The sequence below is a fragment of the Myodes glareolus genome, chromosome 15 (genome assembly GCF_982192425.1).
Source record: "Myodes glareolus chromosome 15, mMyoGla1.1, whole genome shotgun sequence".
NCBI classification, from domain to species: Eukaryota; Metazoa; Chordata; class Mammalia; order Rodentia; family Cricetidae; genus Myodes; species Myodes glareolus.
In genome coordinates this window covers 36,683,577-36,704,962 of record NC_142040.1, presented here as the reverse complement: position 1 = coordinate 36,704,962, position 21,386 = coordinate 36,683,577, and the positions used below count along the sequence as shown (strand labels likewise).

Here is a 21,386-nt window from a genome sequence, read left to right as displayed (position 1 = left end):
ACACGGATGAAATTATCACTGCCCAGTCCCTCCCAGTTACTAACACTGGTAGCAAAGACACAGTCTTCTTAGCTCAAAGAATGGCTATTTACAGTCTCTGTCAGAACAAATTATAGCATTACTTTGACATCAAGATGCTTTTAGGTGTGAGTGTGATGCAATCAGGTCAGAGAGGGGATATAATTTTAATTCTGGCTTGAAAAACAACACAGCAATAGTTTGCTTACTATAGACAATGAAATAGTTTTTTTTGGGTAGTTTAAGCATATTCAAATAGATGCTTGGGCAACATGTTAGGTTTAGCAAGAGATGATAAAGTTACACAGAATGTTCCAGATGTATGGCTTCCGGGCATTTGAGTTTGCTTTCTCATTTGCCTGTAGCTCTCCTTAGTCCTGCAGCTATTGGGGAAGGAATGTAGGAAATGAGAAATGAGACACATCAGCTAAGCACCAGGCTCTCAGCTCATGGCCTGCTCATCTTCTGGATCTACTCACCAAGTTATTCAGCGGATAGTACGATTGCAGAGTTCCAGTACACACATCCCTGCCCTGTGCTCATTGGAAGACTGAATGGACATAGAGGGACTGAAGGTTACTCTAAGAAAAGTTCGTGCACATGGCCGCCCTCTAGCAGAGGATGTCAAACTTTGGACATTGGTGCCCATCCTTAAAAATCAGATGACGTGGAAAGATAAGCCTGAAAAATCACAAACACGCCCACCCACTCCCACATCACCCTTCCACACACATCTTGGAATATAATTGCAGAAAGTTAGTGTGGGGTAGAAGTTAAGCCTAGGAACGGTAGGCCAGTACCTGGATTACAACCAGGATTTCACTGATTTACAGTTCTGTGGTATAAACAGTCAATTTTCCTCAGCTTCAAAATGAGAGTAAAAACAGCACTTGTATGATGGAGGTGTTATGATGGTTGAGATGTTGAGATACATTTGACACTGTATGACAATGCCCTGCATAAACATTTGCTAGTATTCGAAGGAGTTACAGAGTCCCAACATTATTTATGGAGAACAGACTATGAATTTCTGGTATGAAATAGAACCATGTCCAAACCAGTTAAAAATAATGTACTATCACACAAACAAGATCCCTCTGAAGTGAAGCAACTGCCTCATTCAACTGGACAAGTAGGATGCTAGGCCAGCTACATCATCAGTTGTTCTATGGAGAGACAATTGTACTGCCTCTGGCATCCGCCTGTACCAGTCCCAACAAAAGACACTTGGCAGTCATTTGCATTTGATTAAAAAAAAGAAGAAGAAGAAAAAGCCTTTTTGTTGCCGGCACCTTATAAGGCTCTTGTCTTTCTGGCGAGTTCTTTACAAGGTTTGGCAAATGAGGAAGAATTCTTACAGATTTTAACAAAAGCTTGTCTGTCAGGTGAGCAGTCAGTGTGGTCTTACCACGGACCCACGGGGAGGCTAGCCTATCTTACAAAGTCACAGCTTTGGGGGAGAATTCACTACACCCAGGGACTTACATGCACTTTGTGTTTTAACTAAACATGGCTCACAATCAGCCTTGGAGAGGAGCTTTCTTTGAGACAATGCAGAGATGTCGCTGGTGTGATGATATTTTTTTCTCTTCCATTCGACCTGGGTTTCAACATAGCATATTTTAGCCCGGGAAGATTCTTGGCCAAATCAGTGCATTCTGAAATGTCTGGAATATTCTGCAGCTAGTTAGACGTTTCAGAAACATTAATCTTCTGCACAAAGGAGTCACATGTTGAACAGGGCCCAAAGGTTCTGCATCATATTCTTTTGCTCCAGAAAGATTGTGGCAGGCAGCAGCTGAAAATTAAGTGGCTTTGTGTCCCCAGCGTGTAGGACAATTTTGGCACCAAATATAAGAACATCATAACTGTTCGTGGGATGAATTCTCTATATATGGATATCTGCATGTCCTTTCAAATCTCTCCATTTTTTTTCCATGTTGAGGTATGTTCTCACTGAGTTAGTTATTAGCTCAGGCTAATCTTGAACTCCCAAGTTCAAGAGTTGATCCTCCAGCCTCAGCCTCTCCAGTACATTATGTAGGGACCGAAGGCTCCTTGCCACTGTGGCTGCTCTGAACACCCTCTTAGGTTTATTGCCATGGTGGTGAGGGGAATGTGGGAGAATTTACTATGCTAACCCCTGTTGGAGTTGACACAAGGTGCCCATTCCAGCTCGACAGTGGCCCAGAGAATCTCATAAGCACTGAGTCCACAGTTGTATTTGACAAGGTCCTGTTGATGCCCTCTCAAGGTGTTTTATCAAGCACTGAGTACCTGCTGCTCTGATCTCAGTTCAGCTGCAAGTTCAAATGCTGTGTGCAGGATAAGAGGCGGGAAGGGAGAGACATCTAGGTAAGACAAGTTCAGCCATGTTAGAAGAGTCAACGGAACAGACAACAATCAATAAACTACCAATAACGCCAATCATTGAAAATTCCATATTTATACTTTCTAATGCAAGAACAACAATCTAACATGGTATCAGACAGTAACTGACAATTTGATGAAGAATTGGTTGAGGTTTTATTGCCTCTTAAGGATTGGGTTTGTTTTTGTTATTGTTTTTGGTTTTTGGGCATGGATTATTCAACTTAATCCTTATTACAATGCCATGCAGGAGACTAGAATTACCACCTCTGAGGTGGGATTCCCCTCTGTATGCTGTGAATATGTTTTAGTACCATTGGTTAATAAAGAATCTGCTTTGGGCCCATGACAGCACAGAATAGAGCAAGGAGGGATTTCCAAGCAGAAATAGAAGAGAAAAGTAGGCGAAGTCAAGGAGACACCATGTAGCTACCAAAAGAGAAAGTCACCAGCTGCCAGTCTGAACCTTACCGGTAGGTCACAGCCTCATGGTGACTCACAGTTTAATAGAAATTGGTTAATTTAAGATGTAATAGCTAGCTAGAAATGCGCATAAGGTATTGGTCAAACAGTGTCGTAATTAATATAGTTTCAGTGTGATTATTTCAGGTCTGGGCAGCTGGGAAATGAACGAGCAGTCTCCGCCATCACACCTCCTCTTCAAAGATAAGGAATTGGAGGCTTATTTTAGTTAAATAAATTACACAATGATCTAGAACCAGCATCAAAGTTTTGATTCTTTTGTTTTTATTTATATCACTAAACCCTTATCCATGATAACACATCCTTGGGCAGGCTTCCTGTCTTGGCATTAACTGGAGTGTTTGTTTGAATGAGCCGTACTTCCAGAGCAACTGAGTCAGTCTTGAAAGGAGAGCCAGGGCTTTGCATAAAAAGTCATCAAGCGCATCATCATGCATGTTGAAAGCATTTGGGAGCCATCTCTGTGCAGCACGGGTATCCCAGCCCTTTACCACTAGGCGAACAAGATTTTAAAACCCAGTCTTGTTTTTATTTTATGCTTATATGCCTCAGAATTGAAAAGAAACCCTGAAGCAGTCCTTCATTAAAACCGCATAAAGAACCATAGGCAGCAGAGAGGAGAGAGCACACCAAGTGGTTGTCTGGTGCCACGTGGCCAGCCCTGAAAACATACCTACAGGGTACATTCCACAGACCAATCAGGAGGGGTGTGTGTGTGTGTGTGTGTGTGTGTGTGTGTGTGTGTGTGTGTGTAGAAGTATCTGGAAGAGATTAGTGGGAAGAGAGGGAAGGGAGGAATATTACAATTGTGTTATAAATTCAAAAATCAAAAAAGAAAAAGACAAGTTGGGTGGTGGTGACACACGTCTTTGATCCCATCTCTTGGGAAACACAGGCAGGCAGATTTCTGTGAGTTCGAGGTCAGCCTGATCTACAAAGTGAGTTCCAGGACAGTCAGGTTTCGAGAAACCCTGTCTCAAAAAAAAAAAAAAAAAAAAAAAAGAAAAAAAAAGACAAAATTCAGACTCTGCCTCAAGAGCATTTAAGCAGAGCCCAATGCGCTTCTCTTCTGAGTTGGCAGCAAATATATAATTGCTCTGTTGTTTAGGTATTGTTAGTTCATGCATTTCTGTCTCTCTGGGGCATTTTACTTTCCTATGTATAAAACATGAACATGCAATTTTATGAAAATGCCGATTACCTATTAGTCTTTTTAAAAAGGGAATTCATTATAAAGTTTCTTTCGAGAGAATTTTTTCTTCAGTAGGATTAAGATATGCAATATTACATGCATTGAATTTATAAACACTTAAGGTTTTGACTTAGTAACACTGGTTCCAAAAATTTTGCCTAAGTGTTTAGCCAGAAAGATTAAGATTTCTTTTTACAAAGATACTCAATAAAATAACAAAAAAATGAAGGAAACTTTAGATAGTCTACAGTGAGAAAAAGAGCTAGGTAAATGGTTTTGTTCTAGATACATTCAATGGCTATTATACTATGTGCTAATATATCTATTATATTATATGCAAGAACGTCAGACATACCTACAATTCTACACAATGTGAGAAGATGTTTATCCTACAGGATATGGGAAGTGCATGTTATGTTACCGACTTTTGTTTTGGTTTATTATGTTGCTCAAGCTAGTCTTGAATGCTCTTTAAAGGCATTTTTAAGAAAATATGCATATGGGAGTTTTGCATGCATTTATGCCTGTATACCATATGTGTGCCTGGTACTTGAGGAGGCCAGAAGAAGGCATTGGATTTCCCTGGAACCAGAGTTACTGATGGTTGTGCATTGCCATGGGAGTGGTGGGAACTGAACCTGGGTCCTCTGGACAGGTAGCATGGATCCTTTGATCCTCTTGGCTCTGCCTCTTTAATGCTGTGGCTTTACAAGAATGCGCCACCACTTGCAAATAAAACAGCATGTAATAAACAGTAGGATACAGATATACACTTGTAACTAAAATAGTATGCAGCAGTAGGACCTACATAGCTACCGTGGTTCAGCATAGGATTTCCAACGTGGTGGTGATGGGCAAGCACACCTATTTCTTTGTTGTTTCCCTTTGTTGTTGCTTTTATGCAATCTTTGAGTGTTCAGTACCTTACGTGCCATCTTTGATGCTCTGTTGGAGGATTAGCTTTGTGTTTTGCCCACTGTAATTTACAAGAATGTTTAGCTCTGGTGTTGGGTATATAAATGTATTCAGTGCTGTTACTTTTTTTTTTAAAAAAAAAGAACAAATGTTTTATTGATTCTTTGTGTTTTTCACATCACACATGCTGATATTGTTCATCTCCCCATCCTTTTATATATCCCCTTTGCCCTTGCAACAACCCCAGTAAAAGAAAATTCAAAAGAAAGACCAAAAAAGCCCCCAGAACTATAATATATAAAAACTATATATAAACAGAACTATAAAAAGAAGAAACATAAAGAGAAGTGTGGAAGCCGGAGTGTGGCCCACTGAGTCACCCAGTTTACCCTTCAGTCCAGTCATCTTCACTTGTTAAGTGTCCACTGCAGCGAGCCAGTGTCTTGCTTGAGGTCCCTGGCTTCTGCTATACTATCAACACTGGACCCTTGCTGAGACTCCTCTTAGATATCCTGATTCAGTGCCTTTTTTCTACAATAATTTTAGCATATGATGGGTATATTGAAATACAATCCATTATAAATGAAAATTTTGACTATGACAGCAAAATATTTGAAATGTTCAATATCCATGAGCCATTTCCCCCAAATTCCTATCTGTAGATACACATATGTTATGTGTAACATAACTATATTTTGGGATGCATACACATGTTTGCTTTAATGATGACTTTTTTTTTGAATGCTGAGATGCCATTATATTTCTATTTTATGAATGTCCTCCTTTAGCAGTTCCAGCTTTTCTCCGTTGAATATGTGTTTACTTGATAGCTGGAATAAAGTGTCACTGCAAAATAATTCAGTGAGAAGCTCCTTTTAGAAGTGTACCGGAAATGCAGAGGGCAGCCTGGAAGCCTGTGTACCAAGTGTTCCTTGCTGACAAAGAGGCCTTTGAAGTAAGCCCACCGATGAACCCACTGAAAGTATGTGTGGTGATAAGGCTGCCAAGAAAGTTCCAAGCTCAAATGTCACGATTCGGAGCTTGGGTACACAAGGACATGTTGGATGTGTCACTCTGTGTTGGCTTCCTCTAAACTAGTGGTCAAATAAGTGTGTGATTTTTGCCCCCAAAGGAGAGCAATGTGGCTGTAACTAGATACTATAAATATGTGGCCGAAGGATCCATAAGTAAGCAATATCACACAAGCCTTCCTGCAAGGTATTTTTCCTTCTGAGATCTCTGTCAGACTCATAGACATGAAGGCAGCCAGGAAGCTTCTATCTGTTTACCCTTCATTTATTTTTATGACTGTGCACGCCAGCAGTGAGGGAAACCACTAGAAAAATCTTAAAGTAGCAATGAGATCTCAGAGTTCTCGAAAAATCTTACCAAACAAAAAGTTCTGCACACCATGGAGTTATAAATCCTAGCCTCATTGACAGGCCACTTTCAACTGAATGAACACAGTGGGACTCGAGCCTTGGCCTCCTCTCTGGCTCTGCCAACAGCCCCTCTGCATCTTTTTTTTTACATCTGGCAATATAGATAGGACAGTGCAATATGGGGCTCAAGTTGGTACCTGGGAAAATGCTAGCAGAACACAGACTGTAATCTCAGGTACATGATGAACATTGGAACCAGATTCCTCTGTTTTCCTGCCATAGAAGAGGCTTACAGAAACTTCAACAGCATTCTAATGGAGTTGAGATGCAATATGATAAGTAAATGTGTTCATAATGATCTCACACACGCACACATGCACACACACATTATCATTAATGCTAGAATAATAACTATTTAAACAACAGCTGAACCTTTTCAAGTCCTTTATTGTCTAGAAAGTTTTCTTGAGGGGAAGATGCTCACTGATAGAATATAACATAATCTATTTATTTTCTAGCGAGTTTTCTCTATGTAAAAAATACAAACACATCTATTTGGAAATGTACTGATCCTTTTTCTTTTAAAATACAAAGGCAAGTCTCTCACGTGGGCCTTGAAAGCTGACCATTCACATATTTTAACCTTCAATTGGCTTTTCTGTAAGTTCTCTCTGTGTGGTTAGGTTAAAATATTGAAAATAAAATTAGCTAGGGCTATAGGTACTTTGTAAAGATATCAGGACAGAGTGACGTTGGCAACTTTAGACTCATTGTTTTAACAGCATATCAACGAGCCAAAAGAAATCCACAGCCTCCCGTCAGGTCGTCTGTCCCCTAGTAAATAACAAAAGTAAACGTCCTTGTTCTAGACAGTCAAGTGTGCACTCAGTGATTCTGATATAAAACCAGTCAGCAGATGGGGACTACAGTACTCTTTGGAGAAACTTTCAACCACAATGACTAACTGTCACATAATTTTCATACAGCTGCCTTGGTGAGAGACACATAGCCATTTATGGAAATCTTCTGCATGGTCGCTCCTTGTTGCATGGAAGGTTGAAGCTACATGTAAGCCAACATATTACTAACAAGTAAACTGGCAATCAACTTGTTCAACGTTTTGGAATCTCTGTCATTTTTTATAGTTCCAGATGTGAATATTTATCTTGATAAAGGGAGACTATGCTATTTCTTTGTCAGAACTCTGAAAGTAAGTATTTTTAACACTGGTCTAAATCCTCGACCATTGTAAGGACATGTATGCCCATGCACTACGTCCAGATGAATCTAGTTAGGTTTTATAAAATTATTGCAGTTACAAGAGATGCACTTCTATTACTCATTTTTCTATGAACCATCTTTGCACACATACACACATGCACACACACACACACACACACATCCCCTATACAGTATTATGATATGGCTTTTAAAGTAGATCACACTTATTCATACCAGGAACCATAGGTTAATGAAAAAAATAACTTTGCCATGAAACTGTTTAAGTCGGGACTGTCAAGTTGATTATATGGAGAGCTGTTCTTCATCCAATTAGAGACACCCATCATACAATGCATTTTAAGTTATGCTATGCACGAATATTTAAAAGCATAAAGTAGTAAAGTTCTTATTTTTAAGACATGCTGGTGTGGCAATGCTTGTGGGCAAGAAGCCCATGTTTATCAAGTAGAACTCCAAGAATGAAGAAGAACCTCTTCTGCTCGTGTTCAGGCAAGGCCAAGGTCAATTCAATTTTCCAGACTTTCCAGGATAGTAATTACAGGATGGGTGGGGTAAGAAGTGACAGACTGAGAGGATTACTAGACATTATGGTTTTTTAATATTGATAACAGCTGTGCAGTTGTTGATTGCTGGATTTCTAAAAACCTTAAAATAGGATGCAGGCCTTAGGTGTCATAGACTCAGAATTCTCTATTCATACAGTAGGCACCTGCACAGTGAGAAACTACAACTGACTACCTAGGTGGTATGAACCTAGAAGTCAATCTCCGTGCCTCTCCAGAGTTGGAATTCATACTTCACCCATTCCTCAGAATTCTTTCCGGTCTCAAGAAGTAATCTTGACTTTACACAGGACCCAATTTAGGACCCAGGGTTCCAGGTCAAGCCACAGTAATTACTGCTTCTACCAGGATGCCCTGCCCAACAGATTCCAGCCAGTGCTGCTCTTTGTGGCTGCTTGGCAGTCTCCACTGTGCCCACTTACTGTTCTTGTATACATCGGATTCCCTTGACCTAGCTGCTATCAGACCCCAGCAACCTCTGGGCGAGGCTAGTGGAAGGGCCCATTCTAGATGTGAAGGCCTCCCATTGTCCTTATCCTAATCAGCTCTCTAGGAGAAGAAAGGAAAGGGTTCTGCGGTGATTGGTAAGAGGGCACAGCCATAAAGAGATGCACAAAGCAAAATACAAACAGTTAGGCATTAGAGAGAGGCTCAAAATAACACTTTTTGCTGAGTTTCATCGTGCACCATACATACTTCTTTTATATATGCTTATAGTGTTATATTTGTAGATAATTATTTTATAGCTGAGAAGTAAGCACGTGATAGGCTGCATATAAGATTTTGCATGAACACTCAGGACGTAAGTAAAGTAGGGAGAAAAGAGCAAATGGTTCCAGGATGTGATTTGGGCACAAAATAAACAGACGCTAAAATAAATTCTAAGCATAGTGGAGGTAAGTCAAAGACTCTGCTAATGGTGAAAATGTAGCTAAGTGTCTACTGTTTGGCTGTGAAAAAATCTCCATACTGCCACACCAAGAAAGAAAGCAAATTAAGAATATATAAAACTATAGAAAGTATCAAAAAGCAAAAAAGGTCCACAGGACTATTTAATCATAATAAATTACAGAAAAAGACTCATATTTCTAACATGGAAATATTACACGGAAACAGCAAGAAAATCTCTAGAACCCCTAAAGAAAAACTGTTAAGAAGGAAACAGAAAATTCACAGAAGAGAAAAAAACAGTAGAATATGAAGAAGTTTATGTAAACTGGTAAGAAATGCTAGGCAAAACAACATTAAAATAGTATTTTAGCTCAAGATATACATGAGTACTTGTGACTATAAATGTTGTGACTGAAGCGTCATAGAATGGAGCTCCCAAGAAGTGTTGCTTGGAATGTAACCTGCCTAAGCATAATAGAACTATTTCTGTAATAAATACTATTAGTACTAAAATACTCATACCCTTTATCATGACTAGCTTACTAAAGACATAATCAGAGATAAACCAAGATTTTAGGAATGGTTAGGCCAAGTTAAGACTATTCCTTGCTGATATTTTTAATCAGTAAGAACAAATTAAATATACAAAATTAAGTGGTGGGCTAAACACCCTTAGTAATATGTAAATGAATAATTTGTGAAATATTTTCAATATGTATGAATCTAAAGAATTCTTCAAATAATATTAAATGACACAGGGTAATGGTTATTGTACAATGTTAAATTCTAAAAATCTGGACTTAAAACTAAGAAAATACCTAAGTACAGCAGTGGTTATTTTGGAGGGAGCTATGATTGTTTATGTCCTATTAGTTCTATATTTTCAAAGGTTGTAGCATGCACACAATTAGCCACAATTATAAAACATTATTTCTAAGAAAAAAGTGTGTGGGCTAGTGAAAGTACTATAAGATTTTTTAAGATTAAATATTAACAGTTTTTCAAAGATTCACTTGCTTATTTTATGTGCCTGTGTGTGACCTGTGTGCGTCTATGTAAACCACATGTGTGCAGGAGCCCACAGAGGATAGAACAGGGCATTGGTTGCCCTGGGATTACAGGAAGTTGTAATTTGCCATGTAGGTGCTGGGAAGTGAACCTACAGATCTTCTAAGAGCTCTGAATCATTCAGCCCCATCTCCATCCTCTGTAACAAGAATCTTAGACGGATAAATGTGGTGGTTTGAATAGGTAATGTTCCCCATAAACTCATATATAGGGACACTTGGTACCCTGTTGATGATGCTTTAGGGTATGGTTATGGAACCTTTAGGGGGTGGAGTCTTCCTAGAGGAAGTGTGCCACTGAAGGTGGGCTTTGGGGCTTTGCAGCCTTGACCAGCTTCCGGTAGCTGACTTGAGATTTTTGGGAGACCTTGAACTTTTAAATTTTTGAAATTGATCATTGAATATACATATATTCTCAGTTGAGAAATTTATATTCCTCAGTTGAGGATTTTCCGAGGTCAGCAATGCCTGTGCACATCATGTGCGGGCATCGTCTTGACCGGAACTGAAGCCAGGGATGTCAGCCCTCCAAGAACAGCCTACACAAGTGCTCCTGGGCTGTGTAAGAAAGCTGACGAGCATGGACCTGTGAGAGAGCTAGGGGGTGAGCCAACAAGCCGCATTCCTCACGGAGGAACCCTCATGAATTCTGCTTCCTGTTCCTGCTTAAGTTCCCGCCCTCAGTGAAGGACACTCACATGGAAGCGGACGGCAAATAATCCCTCTTCTTCCCAAGGTGCTTTTGCTCAGAGGGATTTTATCATAGACGCAGAGAGGAAACTAAAACAAAGACTTTTCCCCATTTGAATAAAATATAAAGGGCCCTTCAGTGATAGACTGCAGCTAGAATTTGTGAAATATTTACCTATTCATATAGACTCGGGGGCAAACCACTATTGTGTTGTATCTCGTTTTAAATGTTCATTTAGGCAGCTTCCTACAAGGCCTATTATCCAAGGGTCCATACTGCTGTGCAGTTACGACAGTGTGTGGGAGTAACTCTACCTCAGCAAGCCTCTGCCTCACACAGACAGGCTTCCCCGCATGTGGGTGGATGACTTGACAATCTCATTTTTCTAATAATTTAATAATGGCTGAATATAAGGATTCAGGTCATCTTGACTTGAAATCAAGTGACAGCAGAAAAGGGTAGAGGAAAAGTCTGGGCCACTTCTGTCTGTGTTGCGTGCCTGACTGAGTGTCCCAGCTTAGCGGTGTTCAGAAAGCAGTGCTGGTCACCATCCTTAGCAATGGCAATGACATCGTGATCATCAGTGAAGTCTCCTCCTCTAACCGTGTTCCACATAAAACTGTCAAGGAATTTTGCCCCACTAGGGGTGGGGCGTGGCACCGAGGGGCTAAACTAGCAACTATGATGTTTTTACAACACAAAATTCTTGGCTAACTGTTGATCCTTGGCAAAGGAGTTTCGAGTTGCTTCAGAAAAGCAAGGTCTCCATTTATCCAGAAGCTTCTCGAGTTATTCATGAGCCCCCGCCCGCCATCTATGCCAGAGTCTTCACTGGCTTGACTCTGGCATAGATGGCGGGCGGGGGCTCATGAGTCCATCTCCTCACTGAGGAGCTATGGACAGCTGATGGCTTCTAGGGGAGAGTCGGTCTTCTTTAAGGGTGTGGCGTCTGGTAGGTCAACCAGGCTCCATTGGAAGGCTGCATACCCAGGAATATATGAGTGGCACAAAATGGACTCGGTGGGTTACTTTTTTAAAGGGAAATGAGTAGGTTGTTTAAAACGGGGGACTAGGGGAGATATCTGGGTGGAGTTGAAGTTGGGGGTACGCAGCAAATATGATCAAAATACATCGCAAGAAACTCAAGGAATTAATAAAAGCACTACATTCTAAAGGCCCTGCTAAAAGGAAACCCTATCCTAGTTTGAGAAGATGTACGATGTCTTCATATTTAATAAAATGAAGTACAACAGCACTTTTTATTTGTGAGTTCCCCCACAGTCTCTTCAGAAATAGAACAATAAGAAGCAGGTTGACTGGATGTGGCGATTACTCCAAAGCATCTTGGTTAATTTCGTTATCTGGTTGCCTACAACTGCAAACTCAGCCTCCACACATTCTCCATCAGGTGCAAAGAATCCACAGAGAGAAATTCCGGCTCTAAATGGAGTCTGTTTCATAAACGTTTGCTGAAGTCAAATTATTTAGCTCACATATATTTTTCTCTACCTTTATTTCTTCTTCTTCTTCTTCTTCTTCTTCTTCTTCTTCTTCTTCTTCTTCTTCTTCTTCTTCTTCTTCCTCTTCCTCTTCCTCTTCCTCTTCCTCTTCCTCTTCTTCTTCTTCTTCTTCTTCTTCTTCGAGACAGGTTCTCACTGTGTAGCCCTGGCTGTTCTGGAACTCTCTATGTAGTCCAAGCTGTCCTGGAACTCACGGAGATCCACTTGCCTCTGCCTCCCAAGTGCTGGGATTAAAGGTAGATTCTATCATGCCTGGCCCCTTTCCAGCTTTCTTTAAATTTTTAAATGATATGCACGTATGTATTGTATGTAAGTTGAAGCAGGGACACCTGCCAAGGCGAGCGTGCAGGCATAAAAGGACAGCTTGTGCTAGTTGGTTCTCTCCTTCTACCATGTGAGTTATGGATTCTTAAAATCTGGTCATTAGGCATGGCAACATGCACTTGTTCACAGTGAGGCATCTCAGTGACCTTCCCTTGCTTTCTAAACGTACTTTTAAGGAGATGCCATATTGACTATTGATATCTATTTCAATTCAAACATATTACATGAACCAAAGTCATGTTATCTTCAAAACCACATTTGGTTAATGTATTTGAAAAGCCCTTGGTTCTTGAGCACTAAGAAGGTGATGAATTATTCGATGAATTATTCGTATCCTTAGAAATCATCTGCTCTAATGCACCATGCAAGGAAGCATCAGTCACTGTGGTGTGTTGTCATGCGGATGGTCCAATTAGCACATGCTTGTTGAATTAACGGAGGAGCCTAGGAAAGTGCAGATCAAAAGGAAATGAAATTTGGCTCTTTCTCACTGTTGTGAAAGGAATTTTGCCAAAGGCAGAAGTCAGAATTTCCTGGTGTGTTTTGTGGGGTTACTTTAGGTTTTTCCTTAAGAAAACAGAAAAATCCTGAGCTATGACAGCTAATTTTCGTGCACTGGTGAGAGCGACCACAGAGACACCTCCGATGTTTTCTAGATAGTTGCTAGCAGTACTTAGAGACAGAAAACTAAGGGACTCCAGACATACCAGGCCTGCTTCTGTGGTCTGTCACACTCATATCTGCTTCACCCCCTGTCCCTGACTGGCTAATTCTGGATGTCAACTATGTATCAACTTAGGTTATCTCTTTTTAAACCATGAAAGCTTCCTTTTAAACTTTTAATGCAGACTGATTGGTGTAGACATCTAAGAAACATTATTTCAGAGTACAAGTTCAATGAAATAGGATCTGTTTTTGAAATGATACCTTTGCTTGTAAAGATAGGAAATCAGTCAATAAACATTGGCTCTAGCGACTAAAATTGACGTTGGCCTGGCCAGATGGTAACGAGGCGGGCTGTGCAGAGCCAAGGGTCTGATTGAGAAAAGTCCAGGCTAGTAATGTCCCAGCCTGAGCATTTGTCAGAGAGGGCCAGGAAAACAGAGTCCCTTCTCAGAGGGAGAGTCACATTATCAACAGAAAACGTTGTCTGTGCCTGAGGGAGGAATTCCACATTGCAGAATGGTGAGGATTTGGTCTGTTTCCATCCTCAGCTCCTAAGCATCTGTCCGCCACCTCTCCTAAAACAGGAACGTTCACCATCATCCTGGGGCACAGCAGACGATTTGTGGAAGGGAGACACACTTATATGGACTGTGCTTTCAATAGCAGGAAAGGAATATCATGCCTCAATTTCTTCATGGGAAAATAGACCAAATGTATAGTTCAATAAAAACAAGAGAAAAATAAAAGGTGGGATTGCTAGACTAAACACAGATGACGTAACAAATCCTTAAAGAAAGTCTATCTCTTCCAGCTGCCTACAGCCATAGCAGCCAGAAAACTCCAGTGGAGTCTAATTGCAATAACTAAACAAAATACACTTTTAAAAAAGATGATCCAATAAAAACCTGGGATTTTCTCATTCTTTATAGATGTCACCTTACAGGAAGCAACATAATAAGATCTTAAAAATGCAAACAAAATGTGCATGGTGTATTCTACATGTGCTGTGCAACTTAAGAAGAAGAAGCCTCCTTTTAATAAGCATGAACTGATTTGAATTTATTATGTGGCTTTCCAAATGCTGTCCACATTTAAAATGACCTTTGAGCCTCTGAGTAGGAGTCTTGGAGTAAAATGACAAAGAAAATGTGATTCAATTAAGATTCACATCAAGTACCAAGATTCAATATTATTTGAATTTCCAGAAGATGAAACTGTTAGGGAGAGAGAGAGAGAGAGAGAGACAGAGAGAGACAGAGATGGAGAGAACCAGAGAGAGACAGAGAGAGGGTAAGAGGGAGATATAGAGACAGGGAGAGGAAGAGAGAGACACAGAGAAAGGGAGGGAGAAACAGAAAGAGAAGGAGAGAGACAGAGAGAGGGGGAGGGAGAGAGACAGAGACAAAGCAAGAGACAGAGAGAAGGAGGGAGAAAGAGAGAGAAAAAGAGGGAAGGAGAGACATAGAGGGGGAGAGACAGAGAGAAAGACATAGAGAGAGAAAAAGAGAGGGAGAAAGACAGAAGGAAGGAGAGAGACAGAGAGGGAAAGAGAGAGAGAAGGAGGGAGAGAAAGAGAGAGAAAGAGAGAAAGAGGGAAGGAGAGACAGAGACAGAAGAGGGAGGGAGGGAGAGAGAGAGAGAGAGAGGAAACATCAGGGGCAGCAGTAAACTTGGCAGCATTTAGCTGTGTGTGAAGTTTAATGACAGGAGATGTACCCAAGTGTTCAGGGAACACAGCGCTATGTTTGGATATGGGCCGCTCCTCCCTGCCCGCCTCCCACCCTCTCCTACTCATTGAAGTTCATTTTGAGTGATCCTGTTCAGCTGTGCTGTCATCTTCACACAAATGGATGTTTCTTGGCAAGATGATCCCTGCTTCACTATGGTTCAGGGATGGTAGATCCTGACTTACAAAATGTTACAGCTGGTGGATGTAATGGAGTTATACGTCTGTCTTCAGTGGATACAACGATGTTGAAAAATGACAGTATGACATATTTCCTTCCAAAACTGTCATCCAGTCATTTCTGTTTGTTATTGCTTGTCATTGTTTTCCTATTTTTGAGTCAGAAAACCCCGGCGAAATGAAGACAGAGTCCAGGAAGACAATGGGCACAGTGCTCTATGAAGAACTGATTCTGCAGGGCAAGAGTACATCTAGTGTTTGCGGCTGACAGGATCCATTTACAAACTATGTAAGGAAAGCCCATACAAAGTCCAAACAGTCTCCACACAGTTCCCTCACTGAGAAATCGGTGCCTGGCCTTTGATACGTGCCGCTTTCCCGGCCCCCATGATCCAGTGTGGGGAACTGAAGCTCGCTGCTGTTGTCTGTGGCGGGTTTGTTTGTTTACGGTAGGCGGATCCTACTATTAAATCATCCAGGGGATGACTACCCACCCAGGTCACAGGATTCTGCAACAGCATGACATTTCAGATCCTTGATACGAAGCAGTTCCTTTCTTTCTTTGGTGAATTTTTTTGGTAACTTAGCCAGGGCACCCCAAAACAGGTTAATCTCAGATAACTTGTCAAGGAGCCAGAGAACAGCACAGTCAATGGTATAATACGGAGGACTCACAGCAGGAAGAACCATTTCAACTTTTCGTTAGGAATCGGTATGTGAGGTTTGGGCAAAGACTGCTTTAGAGGCAGCATATTTCTTCCTGGAGCGGTTGAAAAGGCTTCCCCTGGTCCATCGCTCGTCCTTCAGGACAGTCAAGGCTACACCACTTCCGCTCTGTACTTCCTAGACTGAGTCCTTCTGTAGTCAACACTTCCTGATGTACTAAAGTACATCTGCAGGGTGTGCAGACAGACAGGCAGACAGACAGAAACACACACACTCACATGCACATACACATACACCATTTTAACGGAATACCCTGTATTTTCCTGGAACTATACTTAATCATAATTTGACATCGGAAGTTATTTTATTTGTTGAATTATGAAGCTTGGTAAAGGAGACAGGTGTCATTTTATACCAAGGGTCCAGCAATAAGAGGAACTAAATGTATGTCTGTCTATACAGACACTACCCTATACAAAACTGTGGGAAGTTATCCTAAACAAAAGTTTTATCAGTGCATTATTTTGCATATAGAAGTAGTTATATCTCTAATCTATTTGAAACATCATTGTAGGCCATTATTAAACCTTATGTACATTTAAAAACAAAGTAAATGAACATGTCTATAAATAATGTTTAATTTAGAAGATATATGTATCTCTTTAAGAAGACCATATACATCAAGGCCTAATTGGAGTAGAAATAGCATTGATGTATTCTTTTTTTTTTATGGTGAAAAAGTGTATATTTAGAATTAGCCGGCTGGGCTCAGTTTAGATGATTCCAATTTTGTTGGCAACATCCAGAGCATCATAATCAGGAGCCAACCAAACATATGCCTTCTTCTCTCCATCGGGCCTTATGAGGGTGTTGACTTTGGCCACATCAGTGTCGTAGAGTTTCTTCACAGCCTGTTTGATCTGGTGCTTGTTGGCCTTGACGTCCACAATGAACACCAGTGTGTTGTTGTCTTCTATCTTCCTCATGGCTGACTCGGTGGTCAGGGGGAATTTGATGATGGCATAGTGGTCAAGCTTGTTCCTCCTGGGCGCGCTCTTCCGGGGGGTATTTAGGCTGCCTTCGTAGCCGCAGAGTCTTGGGCCGCCGAAAAGTGGGCGATGTGCGGATCTTCTTCTTTTTGTGGCTGTGGACGCCTTTCAGCACTGCCTTCTTGGCTTTCAAGGCCTTCGCTTTAGCTTCGGCTTAGGGAGGGACAGGAGCTTCCTTCTTTGCTTTAGGCGCCATCTTGACGTAAAGGGTGGCCTAACCTCCGCATTGATGTATTCTTTATCAACTTTTATATTTAAACAAATTAGAAACTCAGATTAAACCAAGACTCACATTTGGTTTTCAAATTAGACAATGTTTAGGCTTTACCTTAATGATATTTTTTACTAAGCCTTCTGCTATTGTCAATATAACACTAATACATTATATATTGGAAAGTCTAGGTTATATTTGGCATCATACACCATTTAGTAAGTAGATTGTTTATCTTATCCTGAAGTATTAACTTGGGCCAAAAAGTAATATGAAGTTGTACATATAAACATGATAACATTAATGAAGTTCCCCTTCTGAAAGAGACAACTGACAGCTTCTTGCATGCATGCTCTTCGATTATTTGTGAGCTTTATTATATTGCATATTTGGAAATATTTATTTACTTTACTTCCTCAGAAATCTTAGCGAGAACTTTCTTTATGCTCCCTCCCCTAACATTCCCAGGATCTGCACACATCCACACATGATTCATTTGCTTTCAATTAAGACTAGCCTTCTAGATTAGATCTTTGTCACGGGGGCTTGAAATTTACAAGGAAGATTATATCTGCACAAAACTTACAAGCCAGCTTAGAGAAATTGGTGCCAAAGGAATTTGGTGCATACGTTTGTGAAGGCAAGTATGAGATTTTTTTTTGCTTTTCGAGACAGGGTTTCTCTGTAGCTTTGGAGCCCGTCCTGGAACTAGCTCTTGTAGACCAGGCTGGCCTCGAACTCACAGAGATTTGCCTGTCTCTGCCTCCCAAGTGCTGGGATTAGAGGCCTGAGTCACCACTGCCCGGCTGCTATCTTTGTCTCTTATTTAAGCACAAATGGCACAAGTCATGGCAGTGCATGCTTTTGGAACTTTGAGCAAATTATCTTTCCTTTTTAATTATCTAATACTGTATCTATTGGAAATTCAACCAATTTTTTTTTTTTTTTGCTTCTAAGAAATGAATGGCAACGAAACTCATTGTTGTACACATAGAAGCAATTTATAAACAATTCAAATCACCAACAGAACAGAGATAGGAGAATAATCTTTTAAAACACTGAAAAGCTAAGAGGATTCCTTGAAAGGGAGGGGAGGGAGCTAAGCGATGTTAGAGTCACAGAACACACTTCATAACCAATGCACTCAGTTTCCTTCAGAACTCTGAAGTGCAGAGGAGAGGAACTGCCCCCATGATGCATTGAAAAAGCAACGTGTAGGACCTGGCAGAGGTTCTGAAGCCAGTGAGCTCAAAGTAAGGCCTATGGGGCTGGAGCAGCAATGCTAGTGTATCACATGACATAAGCGTGAAATGTCGCCACTCATCGTCAAAGTCTTCTAACCATTTGCTATCTTTCGGACCAATGGGTTTTCCACCATTGCAGAGTGCCCTGTGTGGCAATCTTAATCCTTACAGGCAAGCATTTTAGCTGAACTGCGGAATGACATAAATGGCATATAAGCTATTTTCTTCCTACTTCTTGTATGGGATATACACATTGACTACTTTTTCCTGCCTGACCCCTTTTTGGTGAAATAACATCACGTAGACTGAAGTGGTCACGGGTGAACTACTGTAATTGCACCCATCGCAGTCATAATGATAAGCTTCACTGAGAGGCCTTGCAAATTGATATTTCCCTTATCAGTTTATTCCCAAACAATAACTTCAACACTTTTCAAAATTTGACAGAGACACACACAATTAAATGTGTCCTGGGGATTATCTGTAGGGACAGATTTTGACAAATTATTTCAAGCATTCATTTTATGCTTTATTTTTTTATTTGAAATTCACTTCTTCCTAGCAGTTTCCTGATGTGCCTTACCTATGCCTGCTCTCTGTGCATACATTAAAATCTCCTACTTTCTATAGTTTATACTAAAAAGAACTAAAGCTGGACTCACTGCAAAATAGAAAAAAAATAAACCTGTCAGTTCTAAACTGTTTAGATAAAATACATTTAAATATTTAACTAGGCAGGCACAGCCTTCTGTACTAGGAGGCTGGTGAGGAAACCATTTATTTAGAATGAAAATATACCTTAGCTAAAAGCACTGGTGTCTAATATCCACCACCATCACCACCACAAAAAAAAAAATCTATGTCCAGCTCACAGAAATTATTTTGCGCAGAATAGCTCGACTATATCAGATTTATTGCATATTACCAACCCAAGGTTCAAGTACTAAGGTTTCTAAACACTCTTTTCATCAACGAAACTCTGAAAGCGATGAGAACCCTCGTAAACTCTAAGCATAGTCTCCCGTGAAAGTAAGCACGAGCCACAAAAGCCAGTAGGTAAAGTCAGAACTCTTGTAGGCATGGGGATGTTCTACATAGTCACTGCACTCATTTTTAAAAGGTAAGGGTCATGGACTGTCTCTCTGACAGCTACCCAAGTATGAGGGCCTAGAGGCAGAGCCAGCTTTGAAAACATTGCTAACCAAAATGGTGTAAAATGGACTTTGACTTTTGCAAATGATATCCCCACAGAAAGGAAAGTTTCTTTAAGGACTGTATTTTTAAAAGCTATACAGCTATGCAAAAGGTCAAGTGGCTAGAAATAGTTTGGGAATGATATTAGAATAATCACTTCCCCTATCATTAAGGATTAAGCCTTAATCTTTCAGCATTCCAAAATATTGGAATCTTAATTATGGAAAGGTTAAAAGCTGACGTCGTAATGGGAAAAGGTCAGAACACAAGCAGGAATGTCAACTTTAAGTTGTTCCCTTTCTTGGAAGTCAGAGGTCAGTTCTTGTTAGAGCTCTGGGAGAAGCTGGTCTCTGTTGAAGTTTTGCCATCTTCCTGGATATAACAGCTGTACTGTGCTTCCTAGATGCTCAGTGAAGATGAAGGGAGCCTGAACAAGGGGTCTCTCAACTGTACGCAATCATGCGATGGTTGGCCATGCCAAGTGGGTGGTGGACCTGTGTAATCAACCCCTCCTATCATTTCGGTGGGTAATTCATCTTTATTGGTGATACTGAAAAGCTTTACTCAGGCAGCTCACAGTGTTGAGGATTTCTTAGATGCATAGCTTCTAGAACGGGAAATATAGGAAGGAACCTAGGGCAGTCAGAAATGTATGGTAGCAGACTTCTCAGTAAAAGTGGTAAAACCAAGAGTGAAGGAAAACCATAGGAAATCAGCAAAAGAGGTTCCCGAAGACTTTATAACTCTATGGCATCGGAAAAAAAAAAAAAAAAAAAAAACTGTCTTCATGACTTGGTTGCTGTGGGAAAATGGTCTTTTATTCTGTCACTTAATTTGTATTATTTTTAATAAAATGTTGATTGGCTAGTAGCCAGGCAGGAAGTATAGGTGGGGCAAGCAGGCAGGAAGTAGAAGTGGGGCAACGAGAATGCTGGGAAAAGGGAAGCACAGTCTGCAGTTGTGACCCAGATGCAGAGGAAACAAGATGTGACTGCCTCTCCGAATAAAGTACCAAGCCATGTGGCTAACACAGACAAGAATTATGGGCTGATATAAGTGGTAGGAGTTAATTAATAAGAAGCCTGACCCTACTGGGCCAATCAGTTTATGATTAACGTAGGTCTCTCTGTGATTTCTTTGGGGCTGCGGGAACTGGGCAGGACAGAAACCTCAGTCAATACTTGGTCAGTAGAATCTTTAGCAAAGTGCTACCTTGCTAAAAATCACAAGTAACAGCAGATGATAACAGTCTTTATCACAGAACAATTAGCTGTCCTAGGGACAATGGACGGCCTACTGACAGCCAGGGAGAGGAGCAAGCCTAGCTGGGAGCAGAGGTCTGTCCCCGAGCAAAGATTAGGAAACCCTGTAATGTGCTCACATGAATGGCAAGAGCAACAGCAGATAAAAACGGCACTATTTCCAGAATTACAGTTGAAAGATACACAGGGATGTACAAGAGCACAGGCAAAAGGGTTTTAGTTCGGAATGGGGTACCTAGTAAGGCTGGCTAGAAAAAATGGCTGTTGGGAGTGAACGCAAACAGCAGAGTGTGGACTGAAGGTTGTATTCAAATAGTTATACAGTGACAGTGACTGTCATATAAAGGATTCTGCGATCTCATAATAGCTCTCTTCACGCGAACTCAACTGTTAAACTTGCACTTAATTTTAAAACTCAGTTTTGGATCTAGGGCTAGAGCCTTGGGTCTTACACATAGAAAATATCTGCTTTTTTATTGAACTGCAGTCTGAGTTCTGTAACAGTTTCAAATGATCCTATCCTTATATCT

General features: G+C 40.7%; 1 protein-coding gene and 1 pseudogene across 8 annotated transcripts in view; both read right to left on the bottom strand.

The window, feature by feature from the left end:
* The window catches only part of Pde4d (phosphodiesterase 4D), a 1,387,978-nt gene that overhangs the window by 225,284 nt on the left and 1,141,308 nt on the right, over positions 1-21,386 (bottom strand). The window lies entirely within an intron of this gene.
* On the bottom strand, positions 16,594-17,141 carry LOC148119676 (large ribosomal subunit protein uL23 pseudogene; annotated as a pseudogene).